The 21,555-nt window shown below is 41.6% G+C and overlaps 1 protein-coding gene across 1 annotated transcript in view; it reads right to left on the bottom strand.

Moving 5' to 3' along the window:
• Positions 1 to 21,555, bottom strand: part of AFF3 (ALF transcription elongation factor 3) — a 314,118-nt gene that overhangs the window by 292,128 nt on the left and 435 nt on the right. The gene's annotated exons all lie outside the window — the stretch shown is intronic.

The following is a 21,555-nucleotide window of genomic DNA, read 5'->3' as shown; positions in this document are numbered from 1 at the left end:
ACGAGAGAAGATGCCATCACTGGCAAGGAGTTTATGCAGCAGGGCTCCTGCATTACAAGACACAAAGCTATGGTGTAATTTTGGTAATTCCACTGCTCAGGGATGCTTTTTCTTTTCCTATCTAGATTAAAGATAATAATAATAATAATAATAGTAATAATAATAATAGTAATAACTGACTCCTAGCAATTGTTATTATTTGAATACCCTTTTGGTATTCAAAGCCCAATCAAAAAAAAAAAAAAAAAAAAAAGAGGTTTTGAAGAGCAACAGAAACGCCAACAAAAGCACACAACCTCTTGCAAAGTACAGTGCAAATGACCCCTTGCACCCCAATTTGTCTGAAAGAGAGATGCAAATCTTGGTGCAGCACCACCATGCCTGTGAAAGGTCATTTCCAGGACAGTGTGAGGCAATAGGCACTGCCCTGCACTCTGCATCAATGCAGTTCCCCTACAAGTTTATTTGTGAGCTGAACTTGAGCAGGGAATGCCAGCTGTGCCATATTGTAAAGTGGATTTGTCATGTGGATTTATCTATACTTTGTCCATTAAGTCACCCTTGGGAACAAGTGCTGGTTAGAACTCTCTGATAGATGCGAAGGGTTTTATACAGATGAGAGGGGAAAAAAAAGGAATGCAGTGATTTCAAGAGACTGGAGGAAAAAAAAGAGAGGTATTATTAGCACATCGAAAGGCATCTGAAATATAAATTATTTGAAAGCACATCACTTTATATATCCTGTTAATTACATGGTTAATATTATGGAATCTGACAACTCCCCACAGACACCAGGACTATTGATGAGTTCCATTTTATGTTAGAAATTTCTCTCTTCTTTCCAGAATTACCTCTTTAACCTCTTTCAGTCCAATAAATTCACATTAAAATGTGACCAGGAGTGACAACCTTGGGAGAGGACTAACCTCTCCCTCTATCATGTCATTTTAGCCTCAGTCTCAAATTGGTACAGCACTCCCATAGCTATTAGCTCAGCTCTTCTCCTGCCTCCTGAGTAGATGAAGCAGTATGTCTAATTAATTTACAATCCTTAAGTACAAAGGTAGCTATCAGCAAAACTATATTAAAATCAAACTACCAATAAGGTAATTGTAAAATCATAATTTTCTGGGATGTTTTCCACTAAATACCATCTTAGCTTTGAGGCTGAATGTTTTTGGAAGTTTAGCCTTACAGCTACATGAAAGTCAAATACTTCATACATTATAGTATATCTTGCTCCATACAAAAAAAAAAAAAAAAAAAAAAAAGATAGATGCTCTTTAATACAATGAAATGCAATTTAAAGCCAAGTCAATAAGATAGTAACCTCTTGTCCTCAAATGAGAGCTATGCTATACATCATGGGTTAGAAGTTAAAAATGAAGAGAATGGTTTTTGCCACTCATAATTCAAAGGTTGTTGTCAAAAGCTTTCTGTTCATAGAAATGCTATTGGTTTTATTCAGCTGGCAGAAGCTGTGCAGTATTCTAAGCAGCTCAGACAGATAGCTTTTTTAGCTATTCAGTTCAGAGCCAAATTTTCCTGAACAGCATAAGGACTTGATTTTGCTAATGTATACATGTTGCACTGTACCCAGTTCCAGAAATAACCCGCATCCCTGAATGCAGGCTGGGGTCTAGGGAGGATACATGCTAACAGCCGGATTCCCTATTTTTCTTTCCACTCGGAGAGGCCAGACACAACCAGCAAAAAAAGACTGCTGCAACTAAGAAACCCTCTGACAAAAAGCTCTGCTGCTGCCCAGCTCCCGACCTGCTTCTCACCGATGAGAAAATACCAAATACTGGGGGTGGGAGGCAAGGACCCCACTGCAGCACAGCAGCAGTGGGCAAGATCCTCCACTGAGCTCTCATCACCCTCATGAAACTCATTTTTGCTGGAACCAAATAGCTGAAGGACAGGAGAGGCAACCAACCTTCTGCAGGCAGCCATCCTCTCACCCCCCTCTATTCTGAAGGGAATAGAGATGAGGTGCAAAATCTGAAGTCCCCTTAACTCCCCCGTTTTCTCTGGCTGTCAGACAAGTGATGCTTGCCAGCATCCTGAAGGGTGTGGGGAGCCTTTTCCCTTTCTCATTCCCCTGAATAAATCCCTTTCTGCTACCATGACATTCCTGCATGGTCAGGGACAGCAGGAGAGGAGCTGAGTTCATTTGCTCTGAGAAGCTGTCAGCATCTCCCTTAAGGAGGGCAGGTTGCCAGCCTCTCAGAGCCAGTTATGTGGCGGCCTGGCCTCAAGCAACCCCGATTTCCTACTGTCACTTTCCTGTATCCAACATCATCCTTTCTCCTATGGCCATACCTAACCAGCACAACCCAGCCCTAGACTTGGTCTTAGACGTTTGTGGTCAGTGCAGCTCCTGTAAAAGACAGAGACAGGAAGCAGAATGCTGGACCAGCCAGTGACTTCTGTAAGACAGCCCAGAAGTGTTGCAAAGGCATAGCTGAAGCCTTAGGTGTGAAATCTCGTACTGTTTGCTTGCTGTTGTTTGGTGTCAGTGGCCCTAAGGAGTGAGCAACTGCAGCAGGAACAGACAGAAATGTTCTTGCTGACAGGAACAGAACAGGATGCTTATTTGTCCCATTTTCTTTCTGGAGGGAAATTATCTGCTACTGCTAATGCTGAAGTCTGTGCATCGTGTTTGTATCTGCACCAGGCTGAGCATAAGAGAAATTGCCAATTACAGGTAGAGGCTATCTTCAAAATTTGGATAGAAGCTGCTCATTTTGACTGTTCTACCTTAGAGAAGTACTTCTCACTCTTAAAAGAAACTCACAGAATTTGGTACAGGCATTACATTAGCTATATTTTAAATCTATACAAGCAAATTCAGTTAAGTAGCTGCTCGTGTGTGTGCAATTTTCCACATATCAATGCCAGCATCCTGCAGACTGTAGAGCAGGCTACTCAGTTTAAATCCTCATGTATTTTGCCTGCTCACATATAGGTAAGGCCGTAGTTACTGATATTCTTTCAGAAATCTGACCTGCTGTCTGGTGGGAATTATTATACATCTCACCAGAAAATGCTGGATAGAGGATAAATCCTGCATGAGAAGATGAGGATGCACATGCCTTTACCCTTGTGTACTGCACATGCCTTTTCCCCAGGCACATACCTGGCAGGTGCAATCCAGACCTTCATTTGTCACTCAGACACCAGTAATGGGCTCTCCAGAAATACTCTAAATAGATTAGATTAGATTGGAATTATCTTCTGTCTTTTTAGACCATCTTGGCATTAACAAAAAAACTGGATATATTTTCCAGGCAAACATGCTTTCTCTGAAAAATTGAAAGATAGGACAAATGTTCCTCTCTCCTCTGAAATAACATTTACCACCTCTTGCTAGAGAGAAGCAGCTGGCTTCAGTTAATTTGGTGGGATAACAATAAACTTAATAAATGTAATGACATTAAAATCTAAACCTTCTTCTAAAATACTTGGGTACAGGGATGAGCTGCACAGCTGTGTGCAGAGTTTGGCACCCAACTCTCAAAATGGATCTCAGCGTGCTGCACTGGGTGCCAAAGCTGCCCATAGGGAAAATGGGAAGAAGCCAGCATCCAAGAGCCAGTTCTTAACACCCAGATGCTGCATTGGGAACCAAACCTTATGCTGGCCAAAGGAAAATGTCAAAGAGAACTTTCAGGTTTTGCTGTGATTAGACTTCCCACTGGAAGCAGAACTCACAGCTTGAATGTCACCTATGTGCCCTCTTGGGTATTTAGGTCAGACAAGGGGGGCATACCTCTCTTTCAAAAGAAAACCAAAGGACACAGCAGAGCACACTATTTTGCTAATATTCCAGTGGTTAAAGCAGCAGCATAAGAAAATGGAAGCCCAGATTCAAGTACCTCTCTAGCATGAGTTTCACATCCAAAGATTCAGTCTCAAGGAACATGCTCTACTTACTAGGTCAAAGGCCTGGATGACCTTCAAAGCCCTTCACCACACTCCCTGGAACCTGATCTGGGAATGGAGGGATCATGGGGCCAGGAGTAAAGTGGATGAAACATTCAGCTGGAAAAGAGAAGTCCTGACTTCCCTGGGTGCTATCATCCCAAAGACTCATAATGTGTGGCATGCAAACAGCACGGACAGTCGTGTGGCCATAGCCTATCTTGGACTTCTCCAGGCCCTTATGTACCAGGCTAATGAGTCTACTAATCCCCAAATTGCTTCTAGGCATGTGTAGTAGCGAAGCTGGAGCTAAGTCTAAATGTGCTTCTGCCAGAAAACATCATCTTGGGTGTCCAGCTGGGCTGTGTGGGGTTCCTAGGCTGTGGGATTTAATTGCCGATGTTAATTCTGGCAAAACTGTGCACATAAACCACTATGTGGCACCTTCCCTAAAAGTGGTAAAACTCAAGACCTGCTTTGGTGGCACATCATCAGCTGAATTAATCTCCTGGCGTAAACTTGCACTACCTGCTTCAGTGAACAAAATCAAAATCCAGTCTCCAAATAAGCCAGAGGAATTTCTGCCTGATGTTGCAATTGCTAGGCACATTAAATGACAGATAAAATCAAAGTGATTTTCAGTGGTTTGGATACACAGACCACTAGTATGTTAGTCCTGCATTCAGCTTCCAACGTAGGTATGTCTCCAGCCTGCTAACAAGCAGCCTTTGTGGATTACTCCTGTACTCTGACCTTCCAAAACTGCCTAGTTTTGATTTCCACTGAAGACCTAAGGTTCTTCTGTGCTCCCTTAGCCTGTACTCCCCATAAGCAATGTCTCTTGCCTGAACTGACTGAATTTCTCAGTAATCACACATCTTAGATTACAGACTGCAGGTTTAGATGCATCACTGTATGAAGTACTGTACAACGAGCCATCTGCTGACATTCTATCACACTTAGGAAACACAGTCTCACAAATAAGCCTGGCTCACCTCTCTCTTTTTAAGCCTATAAGGTGCCCATTCCCACAAAGACAGGGTTCATCTGGCTCACATCCTCTGGGAAGCTTACACGCACACAGCACAGCAGGGCAGAGATCCTCAAGCTAATAGAGACCAAAGGAGGGCTTTCACATACAGCACTATGCAGCCCCACAGCTTTGTTCTAGGAGCAGCATAGATGTACCCACATGATTCTAAGCCCAGAATAGTTATTCTTTCCTCCTGAAGAAAAACAACCATGTACAAAGCTGATCAATTCAGATATTTTTTCTCTATAAAAACGTACAGTTCTACAGCAGAACTGTTTATAGATCTGTAGATGTGATGTTCAATGCAACTGGTGCCAGGTATCACACAGCGTTACCTCAGGTAAATACAAGCCCACTGTTAATATTAATAGTGCAATTTGTTTTTATCATCACCCAGTATACTTTTGCAGTATCTTTCAACTCTTCTGGTCCATATTAACTGCACGATAATTGAGTGTTAATTTTTGCACCCTTTCCCTGAAGTATCTGTTCTGTTCTTCTGTGTCCTTGCAATAAATTTTTTTATACCAGAGATTTTCTTCAGAGAAAATAGCTCCCCAAGCTCCTGCTCCTACCTCTCTATCTACAGCATTGTTGAATGTGTCACATCCAGGCTCTACTCCATCCTCTGCCTAACTAGTCCACAGTTATTTTCAAAGATCCTCTTCTATGTCCTGTCATTATTATAAGAAGGTCAATTTCTGTTCACTTGAGTAAAAATAAAACCGATGCTATTTTTCTGGTGTTAAAAGTATGTATCACAGACTAAGAAAAGCATCAAGTGTACTCTTTTCCTATCAGTAAAAGACTGGTATTACAGGTACCAAAAACTTGACCTGAACTTGTCCCATATTTGGCTGCTTTACTTTTGCCTGATTGCTGAGCAAACCTTTGCAAACCTAAATCTTTTCAATTACATCATATTCATGAATGTGTCACACCTCACTGTGTCATTGTGCCAGAGACTCATTAAAGATCTACTCAGATCTTCCTTCCTCATTTATATTTCTTCTGTGAGTTGCTTTGATTTGAGAAATCTCTTTTGCAAAAGGAAAGACGTCCATTGTTTGCAGTCTAAAAGGAAATGTAGGTGTTTAATTGGTGGATGTGGTTTTCATTATACTTTCTCTCTCCACCACAAACACTCTTCATAAGCTGTGACAAGTCTGTTGGCAGCCTGCTGTATCAGACTGGGGGTAGCTGACTTGATAAGCATGTCATCCAGATGAAGAAACACAAAAATTCCCTCCAACTTTGCTCAGAATTTCTAATTAGCTCAAAGGCAGTGTCCTAAATTGGCACAGAAAACCACTATGAGAAAGTCTAAAGGAGACACAATGCTGTAACCCAACAGGGTCTAGTAGTATTTTACATGTTTTCTGGTTTATTGAAATCAAGTTAGCACTTTTGCTCTGAATATATTCCTTATTTAAACACAAGTGCAGTGACATACAGTCCAGTAAAGTCCCCTTCTTCATTTCTATGCAGCCCATACCATGATGGTAAAGAAGGCTCATTTACCAGAGAATATAAAGAAGAAGATACTTTTATTTTTACAAAATCAGTCACCTACTCTCATAGTTCTGAGGTCCTTTCCCTCATTTCCCAAATGAATGCAGAAGTGAGGATGAAGGAAGTACCAAGCTGGTCACTGTTAGGATTCTCTGCTACCATTTCTCAATGGGGCTCATTACCTCTACCACTCAGAGCAAAATAAAATCAAACCCTAGTGTACACACTTGGGGCTTCCAATAACCACGTGGTAAGGAAGAATTTTCAATAAATAGGTTGCATGTGGATACCTTTCTTTACCTTAATAATATAAAACCTAGCTGCTCCTACTTACTAAGGAAAAATCATGCCTGTCCAATCTGATGGCCTTCTATGAGAGAGTTATGGCAATGGTTGACATGGGAAGAGGACAGATTTCATCTACTTGGACTCCTGTAAAATCTTTTATATGGTCCCACATAACATCCTTATCTTCATATTGGAGAGACATGGATTTGATGGATGGACTGTTCGGTGGATAAGGAATTGGCTCGATGGATGGATGCAGACAAAACATTGGAGTCCATGTCTATGTCCAGGGGGAGGTGGGTAATGAGTGGTATCCCCCAGGGCCCTGCCTTGGGACTGCTGTTTTCAGTGTCCTCAGCAAAGACACCATCAGTGGAATTGACTGCACCCACAGCAAGTTTGCAGATGGAACAAAGCTGAGCGATGCAGGTGACACAACAGAAGGACAGGATGCCATGTAGAGGAACCTGGACAAGCTTGAGAAGTGGACACACCAGAACCTCGTGATGTGATGTGTCAACAAATCCAAGTGCAAGGTGCTGCACTTGGGTTAGGGCAATCCCAGATATGAGGAGATTGGGAAAAGAAGTCATTGAGAGCAGCCCTGCAGAGGACTTGGGGATTCTGGTGGATGAAATGCTGAACATCAGACAGGGGTGTGTACTCAGAGCACAGAAGGCCAACGGCATCCTCAGCTGCATCAAAAGGTGAGTGGCCAGCAGGTCAGGGGAGGTAATCCTCCACCTCTACTCTGCTGTCATATAACCAAACAGAAGACCCCACTCAGAATACTGCATACTCTGGAGCTCTGGAGTCCTCCACACAGGACATTAACCCATTAGAGAAGGCCTAAAGGAAAGCCACAGAGATGATCAGAGATCCTCTCCTAAGAAGACAAGTTAAGAGAGCTGGGGTTGTTTACCATGGAGAAGAGAAGGCTCCAGGGAGACCTCACCAAGGCCTTCCAGTACCGAAAAGGGGCTTATAAAAAAGGAGGAGAGGGACTTTTCAAACAGGCAGACAGTGACAGGACAAGGGACAATGTTTTTAAACTGAAAGAAGATGGGTTTAAATTGGATGCTAGGAAAAAATTCTTTAGCCAGAGGGCAGTGAAGCACTGCAACAGGTTGCCCAGAGAAGTTGTGGATGCTCCATCCCTGCAAGCACTCAAGGCCTGGTTGGATGGGGCCCTGAGCAACCTGGTCTTGTGAACAGCATCCCTGCCCTGGCAGGACGGTTGGAACTAGGTGATCTTTGAAGTCACTTCTGACCCAAACCACTCTGTGACTCTGTAATTCTATGGTTTTCCAGCATGTGAAGGTATTTTGCACCAAGTCAGTTGGCCTACAGGGCAGGGAGCAACCCATGACCCATCTGTGGCTTGAAGTTTACCACTTTTGAACATCCTCCGAGGTGGCAGAATCACAGTGTACAACTACAGGCTCAAATCTCTCCCTGCCTGAGATGCTCTGACATTCATGGCCCTCAGGAAGGTACTCACAAACTTAACAGTATGACAGTTCTTAAACTAAAATTCTCCTACAAAAATAAATATATTGATGAATACTGAGAGGGTATTCAGGATGCTGATGCCTTGATGCTGTAAGAGCATTCATCTGATACATACAAAATCTTAATGTAAAGGAGTTGGAAAATAGATTTGAACTTGGAAGAAATTGGGGGATTATTTTAAAAAAATGCCTAAGTTGACAGAAAGAGTATCTTTACAGGTATGGGATTGTTTATATTTTCAGGCTTGTATCATGACTTGAATGAGTACAGGCACACTGAAAAATGATGCTCAAGCTTTAGTACCCCCCATATGTCCCCCTCCCCCTGGACGTGCCCTGGAAACGCTGATATAAAAAGAGAATGTCAGCAGTTTTGCCAGAACTCCCAGGCAAGCCAGTCACAGTGGAAACCTGACATCCAGGAGACCTGGAAAAGAGCCAGTTTATGCACAGCATGTCCATCCTGTATGCCGGCATTCAGGTGCATCGGATTTATTATGCATGTGCAGATCACCTGATTTATTGCCAGGGTTTATTACCAGGTGCAGCAAGGCCGGCAGCATGTTCAGAAAATGTTGGATTTACTGCACGTACCCAGGACATCTGTGAGCACACACAATCACCTATTCTCCTGAGACTTCCTAGGAGGAAATACAGGAACCATTCCCAAACTTCTGCATTCGCTTTGGTGCCGTGCTTGTCTGCAGACAGAGACAGACTTCTGGGATAAAGTAAACGCCGCTACTTTAGCATACCCTTAGCGTGTATTGTTGGAAAACTTGTTTGTACTTCCCAATTCTCCAGAGACAACTGTGAGCGGATGAGGGCGAACTAGCAGCGTTTCAACAGAGCTGGCCTGCTGCTCTACCACACAGCAGATACATTAGCACCTAACGAGTTGTGATGGCTTCAGATTTAATAGATGACTTTCTTCCACCAACAAAATTACCATATAAGCAAGTCTGAAATTTTATTAGTTGTTTTGGCACATGAATGTGAGTTGAACAAAGGAAAACACTCGAGCTACGTATTTGTTAAAAAAATCAGAATTCCATTTTCTTTAAGGCTCTCAGTAAGAGGTACATTTCCAAGTAATTATGGAAAGTGGGAATCAGATATATCTGACTGGCATCCAGGTCAGTGTTCCAGGACTCAGACTGATCCAAAGCAGGAGTACTACAGCAGTACTCCATAGCAGTACAGTAGTAGGTATATTTAATTAGTTCCCAGTGGTGCCACATGTAGTCTGATGAGGTGCTGAAGCACCTTACAGAAGACCCAACAGATATCAGCATTTCAGTATCAGAACTCTAACACACTGGGATGATGGGAGCCCTAAACTGTAATGTGTTACTGAGACCCATCTACTGACTTCTTTGGGCACGGGCATTTTTCTGCTAATATAAATGCCTCAGTTTGTACATGCCTTAGATTGCGTATCCAAATGCCTTGGATTTCACAGATGAGAGCCAGCTCCAGCTGAGATGCCACAGCAAACAGCATTTCCCAGGCAGGGTGCTTTGACTATGAGCCCCATTTCTTCACAGCTCTTCACTGGTTCCCACTTTCCTCACCATGAAAGCCCTTTGTGGCCTGTCGCCATCATTATGAAAAGTCATTACCAAAAGTTATTACAATAAGGCTTTCTAGTCTTCTCTTGACCCATTAAGGCTTTCCAAGTTTCCAGCTAATCCCTCAGGGTATCCCTGTGCTGTCACTCATTCTTGGGAGGAGTCCTCATAAACATGCCTGAAATCATTGCATTGTTCCTTTTGAGCTTCTTAAAAAGAAAGTTCTGTTTTCCCATCATGCTCACACTCATGGATTTGGCAGCACTGTCAGGCTGGCGGTTTTCTGCAACTGCTGTTTATTCGGATTATTAAAATAATCCAGTCTTTTCCTTCTGACCAGTTTTGCCTTTTATCCATAATTTTCTTCTGCTTTTCACTTTGTCTACAGAGCTTTCGGTACTGCAACTGGCTTTTTGTCCCAAGCCTCAGCAGCTCTTATTACAGCAAATCTGGGTCTCTCTGCAGATACAAAATGCAATGGTAATGCACCTGAACAACAGCCAACAGGCGGAAAGGTAAAATAACGCAACAGCCACCGTGTTCTGGAGTCAGTGTGGAACACTGACCATTCCAGCCCATCAGTGAAGTATGGTTATAATGGCAACATGAGGAGTTTCACTGTTTTTGCTATTGGGGTAAATAGTTAGGATGTTGACTCTTGGAAACCTTCACTGTAGTTTAATTTCAAATCATCAATGCTCCAGAATTACCTGCAACTTTCATTATTTGACTATTTTTCTTCCTCTTTTTAACCCTTATGATAATTTATTCCTTTCCTTTTTTTAGCTTTGCATTACTTTGCTCTGTGTGTGTCATAGAACAAATTTTTCTAGTTACTTTGACAAACCTGACAGCTTGCAGCTGTTACACATCTTGTGTCGATTATATCTCTAGATAAAAAGAATTCTTAAAGCCTGAAGGCTGCAGATGGCTTCCTGGTGAGGGGTTAATGGGTTAACTCCAGCTTCGTAATAAAGCCTTTTGGGGGTCCCTTTTCTTGGGCTGTTCTCTTCAGTCTGCTTCTCTAATGCCCTTCTAGTTTTGCTATTTCACTTACATTCACTTACATAACTCACATTCCTCTCTGGTCACAAGAGAGGAACTGAAACCAGTGTCCATCCATCCCTGCCTCCTTCCCACCCAAAGGTGCCTGGGGGGCAAGACAAAGTATCTGTCACTTAAACCTTATCTCCACATATCATGCAGGCTGCTTATGGCAGGGCACAGCAGAATGACCACAAATCAGTGGAGTGACAACTCGAACCACCACTAATCCCTAATAAATTCTGGACTGTCCCACAGATTTGGGGATCTTCTGACAACTGGTGATGCTCTCAGCATCTGGCAAACCACTTGTGTCTAATTGGGTACCTTGAGATATTTACAATGTGCTTAATGGTTACTGAAGAGATTGATCACCCCATTCTTGATATCTATCCAAAAAGGGTATATAAAATCCTTTGATCTTGCTAAGGCAGCAAAACATGTCGAACCATCAGTTATGTAAAGGTGGTTGTTATTAATTTGAATACTGCAGAGAGAGGAAAGAACAGAAGTACCATATAATGAGATATATTAAGACTACAAAAGAATTAAGTGAAGCCGTTACGTTATGAATCATGATTTTATTGTTTAGCAGTCAGCTCTTGATGTAATTCAGATAATAACGAATGGGCTAATTCCTTCCACCTAATTCAGGCAAAACTTCCATTGACTTCAAAGAGAAAGTTGTCCAAGTGAGGACTAGAGATTGCTGCATCTATCCCATTATTTGCAAATGCTTTTCTGAATATGAAGTTTTCCTTCATAATGGGCTATTGCCAGTAACACTAACATTTACATAATGTAAACCTCTAGCTTAAGAGTCTTTCATGATCAAAAAAGATTTTTTATTCTTATTGCAAACTGCCACATTGAAAGTCCTTCCACTAACCCTAGCATTTATTAAAGTATAAGAACATACTGACATTCTCAGAGCACCATTTAAACTATTCTTCCTTCTGCTCAAAATTTTTTATTTCATTTTACCATTAATTTTTTATCAGAATGTGTTATTTATTGATTATTAGCAAAGAGATGATTTATCATTGCAAATATTTCTCTTTATCACAGAAGAGTGCCAAAAAGGGGGAAATGTGCTAAGCCTTGTTACTTGTTACATTTTAACAGACACCAGGAGTCCTTGAGGAAACAAATTAATATACAGTCATACATCACTATTGCTCTTACTCTATAGCTCTGTTTATTAGTTATTACCCTATAAAACTTTTCAAATTGGGACTTTTAAGTAATTCCTAAAGTAATGGCTCAAAACCTGAAAAATGTGCTTAAGCATAATATTTTCTATTTAGGTCAGGGCAGAACTCTTCAGGTTTTTGACAAAACCAGATATTTTTTCTCTGATTATAAAGTACGCACTTCCATCTGGAACTTATTTTGACATTGTGAATCTTAATGCCTCAGAAAAGCACACAGAACAATGGATGGACACTACTTGATTATTTTAAACTGAAATTAATTAATTATGAAACAACTGCAATCATCTAAATTACTTATTTCCCCCTTTCAGTGAAAATGAATTTATTGGCATTTGCAAAGCATACAAAAATAAAGAGAGAGACAAGAAAGTCTGTATGAAGGGAAGTCATGTAAAATTGTCTATGATCTGCATTTCAGGAAAGTAAATAATTAATAACTCCAAGGAAGCATATTAAGGATTGCTCATTCTATTATACTGACACACCGAGCAGAAAAATGCTTTAAATTTCAACAACGAAAACAGCACAGAACTCCACAGAATTTACGTTTCCAGGTAATAATTTTTTCAGCAAAAAACAGCAAATTTTTCACATTAGAATCAGACTGTGACTTGAAAGAAGCTTCTCAGTCATTGAATAAAGACAGATGAGCAACGAGTGTTAGAAAAGCTACCAAGGCATCAAAAGATCTACAGTCAAGGCCATTAAAGAATAGCTAATCTGCTCTAGTTCTAATTCTTTGCTAATGGGTTTCCTTAAATGTGCTTTACATCAGCTGTAATTAGTTCAAGATACTGCTACTTATATACTTCTAAGAACAACAACAAAAAAAGGGTTGCATTTATACCACTTGCTATGTAATCATGTTCACGCAGCCATGCACCCAAGTTGGCAAGGTCTTGTGAAGTGTGAAGCCTTGAAGAGCGCCATAAAGAGATAGTTTGCTTGGATCTACAAAAGTCGGTTCAGCTCCAGCAGCAAAAGCATTTATCTGTGCTTTCCTTTGTTGGGGTTTATCTCAATACCATTTCACCTCAGATGTTGCAGAATAATCTGTATTAAATGGCCAGGGATACATTAACAGGTATACATTACCACAGATATTGGTAATGCCTACATTTTTGCTACCACTGCTATGGGTTTGGAACAGATTATCATAGCCAGTGGCAGTTACCAAAAACCACAACCAAACCAAACTAAAATCCTTGCCCGTTTTATGTTAGAGAGTGACCGGGTTCTGAATGGGATTCACTCCTTAGAAAAAGGAAACAAGAAGTCTCAGGGAAGACTTCTTAGCACCTTCCAGGACCTAAAGGGGCCCGAGAAGAAAGCTGGGGAGAGTCTTATTACAAGGGCGTGTAGTGATAGGACAAGGAGGAACAGCTTCAAACTGAAAGAGGGTAGGTTTAGATTAGACACTAGAAAGAAATTCTTTACTGTGAGGATAAAGACTGCTGAGACACTGGAAATGGTTGCCCAAAGAAGCTGTGGATGTCTTGTCTGGAAGTGTTCAAGGCCAGGCTGGATGGGGCTCTGAGCAAACTGGTCTAGTGGAAGCTGTCCCTGTCCCAGGCAGGGGGGCTGGCATGAAGTGATCTTTAAGTCCCTCCCAACACAAGCCATTCTGTGATTCTGCGATATGCTTTGAAAGGCTGAGCTCCACAAGCTGCAAACACGCTGGTGCACACAAACATGCAAGGCAATGTGGTGACACAAATTCAGAGCAGTCAGGATCACGGTGGTCTTCTTGTAGGAATCCTTGGTAAATGGACTAGCACACAGACACCTTTTGCATTAAGAAATTCCTGACACTCTTCAGGCCTAACCACAAATAAAGCACGTTGTGACATTAATTTACTCTTTACACTGGTGACATTTATTTAATTCAAGGTCATCATCCTGGAGAAAATGTTACACTCTCTTTGCCAAACACAAATGAAGAAATGCATTCTTAGCTTTTATTGTTACTTTGTCCTTTAAAAACAGTTGATGACATGACAAGTTCCCTCCCTATGTCAGAAACAAAAAATATTAAAAAGTGTCTTCACATGAATATCAATGTAATTATCTTCTCCAGAGTCTCTGTCAACTCAGTCTGTTAATTTTTTTTAAGCTAAGGTACAAGCACCTACCTAACAGCACTTGCTGTTCTAAAGCAAAGGAGCACAAAAACATTAAAGTTACATCATTCTCTCCAAAAATTGACAGACCTGAGAGATGAACCCTTCTGGGTCACCAGTGGTCAATGACAGAAGGATTCAGTTTTCTCTTGGTGCATCACTAGGATGTAGACACCATTTAGCATCATCAGAAAAAAAAGCTAACATCCCCCCAGATGAGGTTTTGGATATCTGCCAACACCAATGCATGAGAACAGGCTCCCCAAAACATTCATAGTGACCAAAACAAAGAAGGCAAGGATAGAAACAGGGAGATGCATGGTTGGAAAGACCATTGCTGGGATGGCTTTTGAATCTGAACTCTGCAAATGGATACTTCACCAAACCTTTTTTCCTTCTGATCCATCTGTCTGTCATATTTGTGTTTTTCTTACCACCATAGCTCATCATAATACCTGGCACCTAGGCTGCACCATCATGGCAATGCATGAGCCAGGGAAGCCTTGAGTTCCTCCATAACAGATTTCAAAAGTGATATGTGCAGTAAGAGGTGATCACAGCTCAAAGCAATTAAAACATACATCAGTGTAAGAAGACACCACCTTCATCCTCTACTTGTACACTCCTGCCATGTAGTCAAACCAGGCTGAGCCACAAAGGACTCTTTCTCTGGTCCAAAACATGTGCAAACAACCACACAGAAGGACTGGGTTACATTAAGAAGTTGTGCAGCTTTGTCAGATACAACCCTCTTGATTTTAGTTTTAAGTACTTACAGTTGTGGATCATCTTTATTGAGAAACAAAACATAGCAACAAAAAGCTTCTTAGCAAAGATTTCTGGTCCCTTCTGCATAATTTTAAGTGTTTCCTGCCTGCTGAGACCACCACTGCTGCATTGGAACTAATTTATTTTTTAAGAAATACATAAAGGGTCTCTGAGGCTAAGTTTAAATTGCATTCCTACTGTCATATTTCCCAAGATACATTTGTATCCAGGTCCTTGGTACATACATTCAGGTTTAAATCTTCCTAAGAGGATAAAATGCAGTCCCCTCAAGTCACTAACACTACTTTTTGTTTGCTTAAGGTACTAGGAAAGTTGAGCTATCAAGCTGTAAGAGAGGAACACAAGTTATGCATTTTTACCTTTGAAAAGATACAGAAAACGTTTAGCACAGAATATTAATAATAATTGTCATTATGTTCATTTAACTGTCACTACAGTTCATTCATTCTTTCTCCTAAGTATAAATTTGTAGTTACCCACAAATTATTCAGAAATTATGTAGAGTATTACCTGAGTATTCAACCATAAGTATCCATTATTTGCTCTCCTGGGGCCTGAGGCAGAACCAGCAAGTATAACCAGTGTCTTAATACTGATTTTAAGAGACAGAAGAGTAGCCCTAATGAGAATTATGTGAATCCAATGTAGTTGACCATAGCAGGGACCAGTGGGCTCCCTGGGAGCAGTCAGAGAGTAAATCCAGTGCCCAGCAGCAGCACCAAAATGGGAACTCCCATTCCCCAGCAGGGCAGGGTTTACAAAGAGCTAGTTCTGTTCAAAACCAAGAAAGTTTGATTACAGCTTTCCCTTTTCCTACTTCCAGCTTTTCCCAAAGAACTTGTAGGTTTTCCCTGGAATTACCCTTGCAGCTAACCAGCCATATACAAAGAAAGGTTGCATGGATTTCCTAGAAAATATCATCCTTTTGGAAATCTCATTTTGTGACACGGCGACTTCACAGTTAGAACTTGATCAGTCTGTCAGATGAGACAACATGTTACACAGAATTTAACCTCCCTGATTTCTACCTGTATGTGATGTCAGGTTTTCTTCATTTCTATAGATTTTACTCTATTACTCCTACTGTTAAAAATATTATAACCAGACTGTAAAGCATCTCTCTTTTTATTCATGTTTTGCCATTTCCTAGTCATAAATATGAAGTTAATGGATTAATTTGTTATATGAAGTTAGAAACCCCTGTAATTAAACAGTTGCTTCCTTTAATGACAGTGTCATGGAGTTGAGTATGAAAATTATTGCTAATATATGGATGACAAGATGCTCCCAGAGCCAGTATTTTTTGGTATGCTGTTTTTATAATGGCCCGTTAATAACTGTCCGCTAGTTTTAAGAAACCCGTTATTTTCCTCAAATATTCACAAAGAATGGGAAATGTTGTGTGCATCTCATGACCTCTTTTGAACCCTTCTCCAACAACCTAGTAAGGGTTTTACTTCAACTTTTGATGAATACATCCCAGAGGATGACAGATCTACAGGTCTGAGAGTCAGAATGCAAGCCCAAAGGGTTGTTCATCTCTTGCAACACACAATCGGGCGTGGGTACTCAAACAGTCCTCAGGGAGACAGATAAAAGCATATCCATTGTCCTACTGTTGTAACAGAATTTTACTTATTAGGCAAAAACAAATCACAAGCTTAAAAACCTACTTTTTTCTTTTTTTAAAAAAAAAAGTACCAAGTACTGTGAATTAGAGATAATAGTCCCGATTCTCATCTGATGTAAACTGGCAAAGCCTCTGGACTCAGTGGAGACTCAAATGAGGAGGATGTGGTATATTACAGCCAGCAAATGAGCACTCACACGGCACAGCAGACATGTTTTTAAAATATTACTATTCAGCTGATGTTTATAAACTATTTTGACTATGAAAAGCTTGCTCTTATTATTATTTATAATGTTTTAGCACATACAATTTGTTCAGTGCTGTACGAAAAAAAAGTTCAACCAATGAAAGCAGTTCCTGACCCAAAGGGCTTCCAGCCTAAAAAACAGGCATCAAGGAAGAGAGAACATGCTGTGAAAGCAGGAGAAGGGAACAATCTATAGTTATTACTTGTCTATTGTTTGCTCACAACTTATAATCATCGCAGAAAGAACAAATTTTTAGATGAGATCTCAATGAGAGACAGGTGGTAACTGTGAGTTGACACTGGGAGGAAGGGAGAATAGGAAACACCACACAGAGAGAAATAAAGAGACAAAGATGATTTCAAGCATTATTGGTTGAAAAGGGGCAAGAGCTAAATAGAAAGAAATAAGCAGCAAGTCCAAGACACAGGCTGGAATAGAGTTGTAAAGGAGATGTGAAATAAAAGAAGACTTAACTTTTTTTTTTTTTTTTACTTTTTTTCTTTTTTTTTTTTTTGTGAGAGGGAGTTACTATTGCTGAGCATTTTCTGTGAAAAGGTCAAGCTGATCCAACCTGTTACCATACTGAGGAGTGACCCCTCTCACCCCAAAGTAGCTGCTTAATGTTATCTGAAAATAAACACTGTGATCTACTTTGACTGAAGATGTGTAGAATTAGCTTTCTAAAACTGTCTCAAGTAAGCACCAAGGAACATAAGAAAAAAATCTTGTCTTACAAATATAAAATGTAGAGACTAAAAAGCCAGGCAACCTGGAATCAAGAAGTTACAAAAGGTTCATTTATAAGACTGCTGGATGTCTGACCACTTTTTGTTAATAGCAACTTCCAAACAAAACTCTCATTGACTTCAAATGGAGCAGGAACAGACCCAAAGATAGCAAATGAACTAATAATTCAGTACAAGGTCTGTAAAACACACTGGGCCATCTTATACTGTGGCATTTGATATTGATCTTAGCTTGGAAGCTATACAGCTATACATTTTTTACAGGAATATCCCACCCCTACAAAACTGATGTTAACTAAAAACGCACAAAAGTATCAGGTAACTACCAAATAAACCAATTACATACTTGGCTTCTTTTACCTAAACAAACACTGTTTTGTTTGTGGCTAAGAAACATCTTACATTCAAAATTACTTTCTTGTTTGGTACAACAGAGTAAGTGCTTTAATAAATCTGCTAATTGCTTTTAATGAATGGGGAACAACTCTGCCTATGCATGTACCTTACATCAGCATGTGAGGAGAACCTTTACTAGCTGGTCTTCACTGGGCCTATTGCTGTGCCTAAAGCTAAGCACAGAGTTAAGGACCTGGCAGCATTTTGATCTTTCTCTGTTAAATAAAACAAATAACAAAACAAACGCCTGTAATTCAGAACTCGTCCAGGCACTCTGATTAGGTCCTTTGGTCTGTTCGTTTGCTGCTTTCTATCATTTATAGTATGTTTACTGATGTACAACAGGCATATAAAACACCTCCAAGTGAGATTTTCCATCTCTTTTAGTCCAGTGTAAACAAATGCAAACCTGTAACGCACTGGAGAATCTACATCCTTGAGTCTGGACAAGTAAAACTACACATGGAAAAGAAAAGAAAAACAGGAGACAGAGCTGTGGTTTGAAGTCATCAGTGCCCTGCATTCAGGATAACTCTGTTGGTCAGCAGTAAAAACACCTTGAGTTAAGCTGGGCTGAACACCCTAAAATGTTCCAGAAAAAGCTTACCAAATGGGCACAAGTTTTGTTTACACCACAGATTGGTATGTTTTCTTAAAATTCCTATTTGAGTTTGTGCTCAGCTTTCACTATTTGAATTATAGTAGTTTTCTGGAAAGCAGAAGTGTTATTGGCATTCATACAACCTGGGAAAACTACTGTTTAGTAGAAAATAGCTCACAATATTTTACCATTGCAGTTTACTAGCTAAATACTGTCTTATAATCACTACATGATATATCATTACATTTTCTGTGTTACAGCAAAGCAAAAGACATAGCATGTATTAATTGGAAAGAAAATTCATTAATAGTATAATAGCAACAATCAATGAGAATTGATTAGCATGCCCCTGTTCGTTTGGAAACTCCTTTTGATTTTCCAAGAACATCTCAAATAAAAAAAAAAAATAAAACCACTTTAGAACAGCACATTAATATTTAATTACTGCACTTCTAAGCAAAATGTTCACCAAATACTTCAAAAAGTGGATTTTCAGTTATAAATTAAGTGCGCAAATTGCCATTATGGCTACATTCAAAAGAATAAAGGACAACATTCATTCTTGCTGCAGAGAAAATTAAGTCTCATTAAGTGTTGCTCTTTGCCATGAAGTACTTCCTATCTGTGTGGTGTATTTTATTTCCCTTTTTGGCAACAACTGCACAACTTTGAAGGCATTCTCATAAGTCTTCATAGCTGAACATTACCGTACCAGCTTTGTTTTGGTCAGTTTAGTACAGAATTCACACCAGGTTTCCTGAGAATGTCCATAACTTGCCCCTTGGCGAGCAGGCAGGAGGGCAGCATGCAACAGCCACACCTGCCTGCAAATGGGAGAATGACCCAGGGCCCCAAGGCACCACTGACCTTCACAACAGACTTTGGAAGCTTTCACCAAGCCAAAGTAAGCTTTTATTTATTACTGTTTGTACGACTTCTCAAAACTGACTATTCCAAACCACTTGTCAAACAGCTGCTTCATGATAAGCTTTCAGCCCATGATCTGATACTCCAAGCTAAAGCTGGTGGCAAAACCTGGTGCCCTAAAAGGACTCAGAAACACAACAGGAACGTCCTTGCTCCCCTCACTAGCCACTGCTTTGGGCATTTGTGGGGTTCAACCCCTACAAAGGGATGAAAGTTTAGCAATGAATGCAGGCCTGACACTATGCAATGGCTTTTAACGTGCTTTTTGGAGCCTTTCTGATGAACTCAACTTCTAAACTACAACAGCTATAGAGGAAAACAAGTGACTAGAGCTATGAAACCGCAAGATTGCAAGTAATGCAAATACAGATATTTTTAAGCAGGTAATTTAGCTGGAAAACAGTTGATGTCTTTTTGGACCCATAGAGAGGTCTTATGGCGACCACAGGCATTTGAAACTGGCTCCACAACAGCCAAAAAGCGTGCTAAAAAGGTTATGAGAAGAAGCAATGGCCAGACCCAGCCTAGATCCCTAATGTCCCAGGAGTTATGTTGTTAGTTTTTCAAATTATTGTTAACTCAAATAGCCAGCTCAGAAAAGAGAGTAATGGACAGCCCACTTTTCCTAAAAAAGAACATTTGCCCAAAGTTTGTCCTCAGTCAAGGAGAAAGAGAAAAGCAGTCAAATGTGTAAAAGTATTATTTCTCCCACTCTTGTTTAATAGAAAAAACGTAATTTAGTTGTAAAACCATGCATATGGACTGTAAACTTAAAATCAGGCCAGAGATAAATGTTATGGTTTGGATATAAACTGAATATTGGTATTTATAACTGAAACGAGGGCATAGCCTTAACTTGTGTCACAGACAGAAACACTGTAATTAAAAACTTTTATGGGATAATAACTAATTTTGTATTATATGTGCTCTTTAAAGTTCCCACAGCAATGAAAAAGTTTTATTGGGCTCCATGTTATCAATGTATGCATTTATTAGCATCCACATTATGCAGCGCAAGCTGCTCTCATCATCCCGAGGTCTTTTGTGAGAAGGGGCTCAACTAAAGGGACTCGGTGGTCCAGCTTCTTTTGCTACACCTGCCACCGAGGAGATAAGCCGGCGCTGTCGAACGCGCACCCTACTGACAGAAGCCATAGATCACCTAACACGGTTTAAAACAAAACGCACACCGGTAACTGACTCCAGGCGAAGGAACCTCAGCTCCCCGCGCTCCAGGCTCGGCGGGCGGGCTAGCAGTGCCGCCGCTGCTCCGCGGAGCGCACCCGCGTTGGAGCGCACCCAGCCCGGCCCGGCCCGCAGGGGAAGGCAGGCACGGCCTGTCCGCTCCGGGGGCTGCCAGCCGGGGCTCCGCGGCACCGCACTCGAGTCCCACCGCGGGCACCCATCGCGGCATCCCCCCGCGGGTGCCGCCGCGACCCGGGGGCGCTTCCCCGCACACCGCGGGGCCCTGGCGGGGAGCGGAGCGCTTCCTCCCCACCCCGCGGACCCCGGCTGGACCCGACGGGGGGCCGCCGCCCCGGGGCCAGCGGCGGGGAGCGGCGGCCCCCCGGGGGCAGCGTGACTCCCGCAGCAAACTCCGGGACTTGGCAGAGGCAGCAGCTCGGGGAGGGTGGTGCAGGGGGGAGGGCAGCGCTTCCCACCTCCAGCCGCTAATGACATTTCTAGAAATTGTTTCCCCTCCTCCCTGGCAGCCCCGCACCCGCCGCCGGGGCGGGCAGGGACGGGGGTGCGCAGGGGGAGGTCAAGGGCATGCAATGGGGGGGCGCAATAAAGACGGCCCGGAAGAGAGTTGCGGAGCGAAGGTGGGGGGTGGGTGAAAGGGGCGTGCAAGAAGGAGGGGGGGATGAGTCCAACCCGAGGTACCAGAGGTGGATGAGCACAAGGTATTATTGGGGGGGGGAGGGGTGTGAGAACGGAGGGAAGAGTGCAGTTGACCCCTCCAGGCAAACACCACACTCACCTCCCAGATCCACCCTG

This window comes from Pseudopodoces humilis, chromosome 2 (assembly GCF_049639895.1).
Source record: "Pseudopodoces humilis isolate 2021_Gansu_Grassland_sample_001 chromosome 2, ASM4963989v1, whole genome shotgun sequence".
In the NCBI taxonomy this organism is placed as follows: Eukaryota; Metazoa; Chordata; class Aves; order Passeriformes; family Paridae; genus Pseudopodoces; species Pseudopodoces humilis.
Note: the sequence above shows the minus strand (reverse complement) of the source record. Positions and strands in the feature narration are given on the sequence as shown.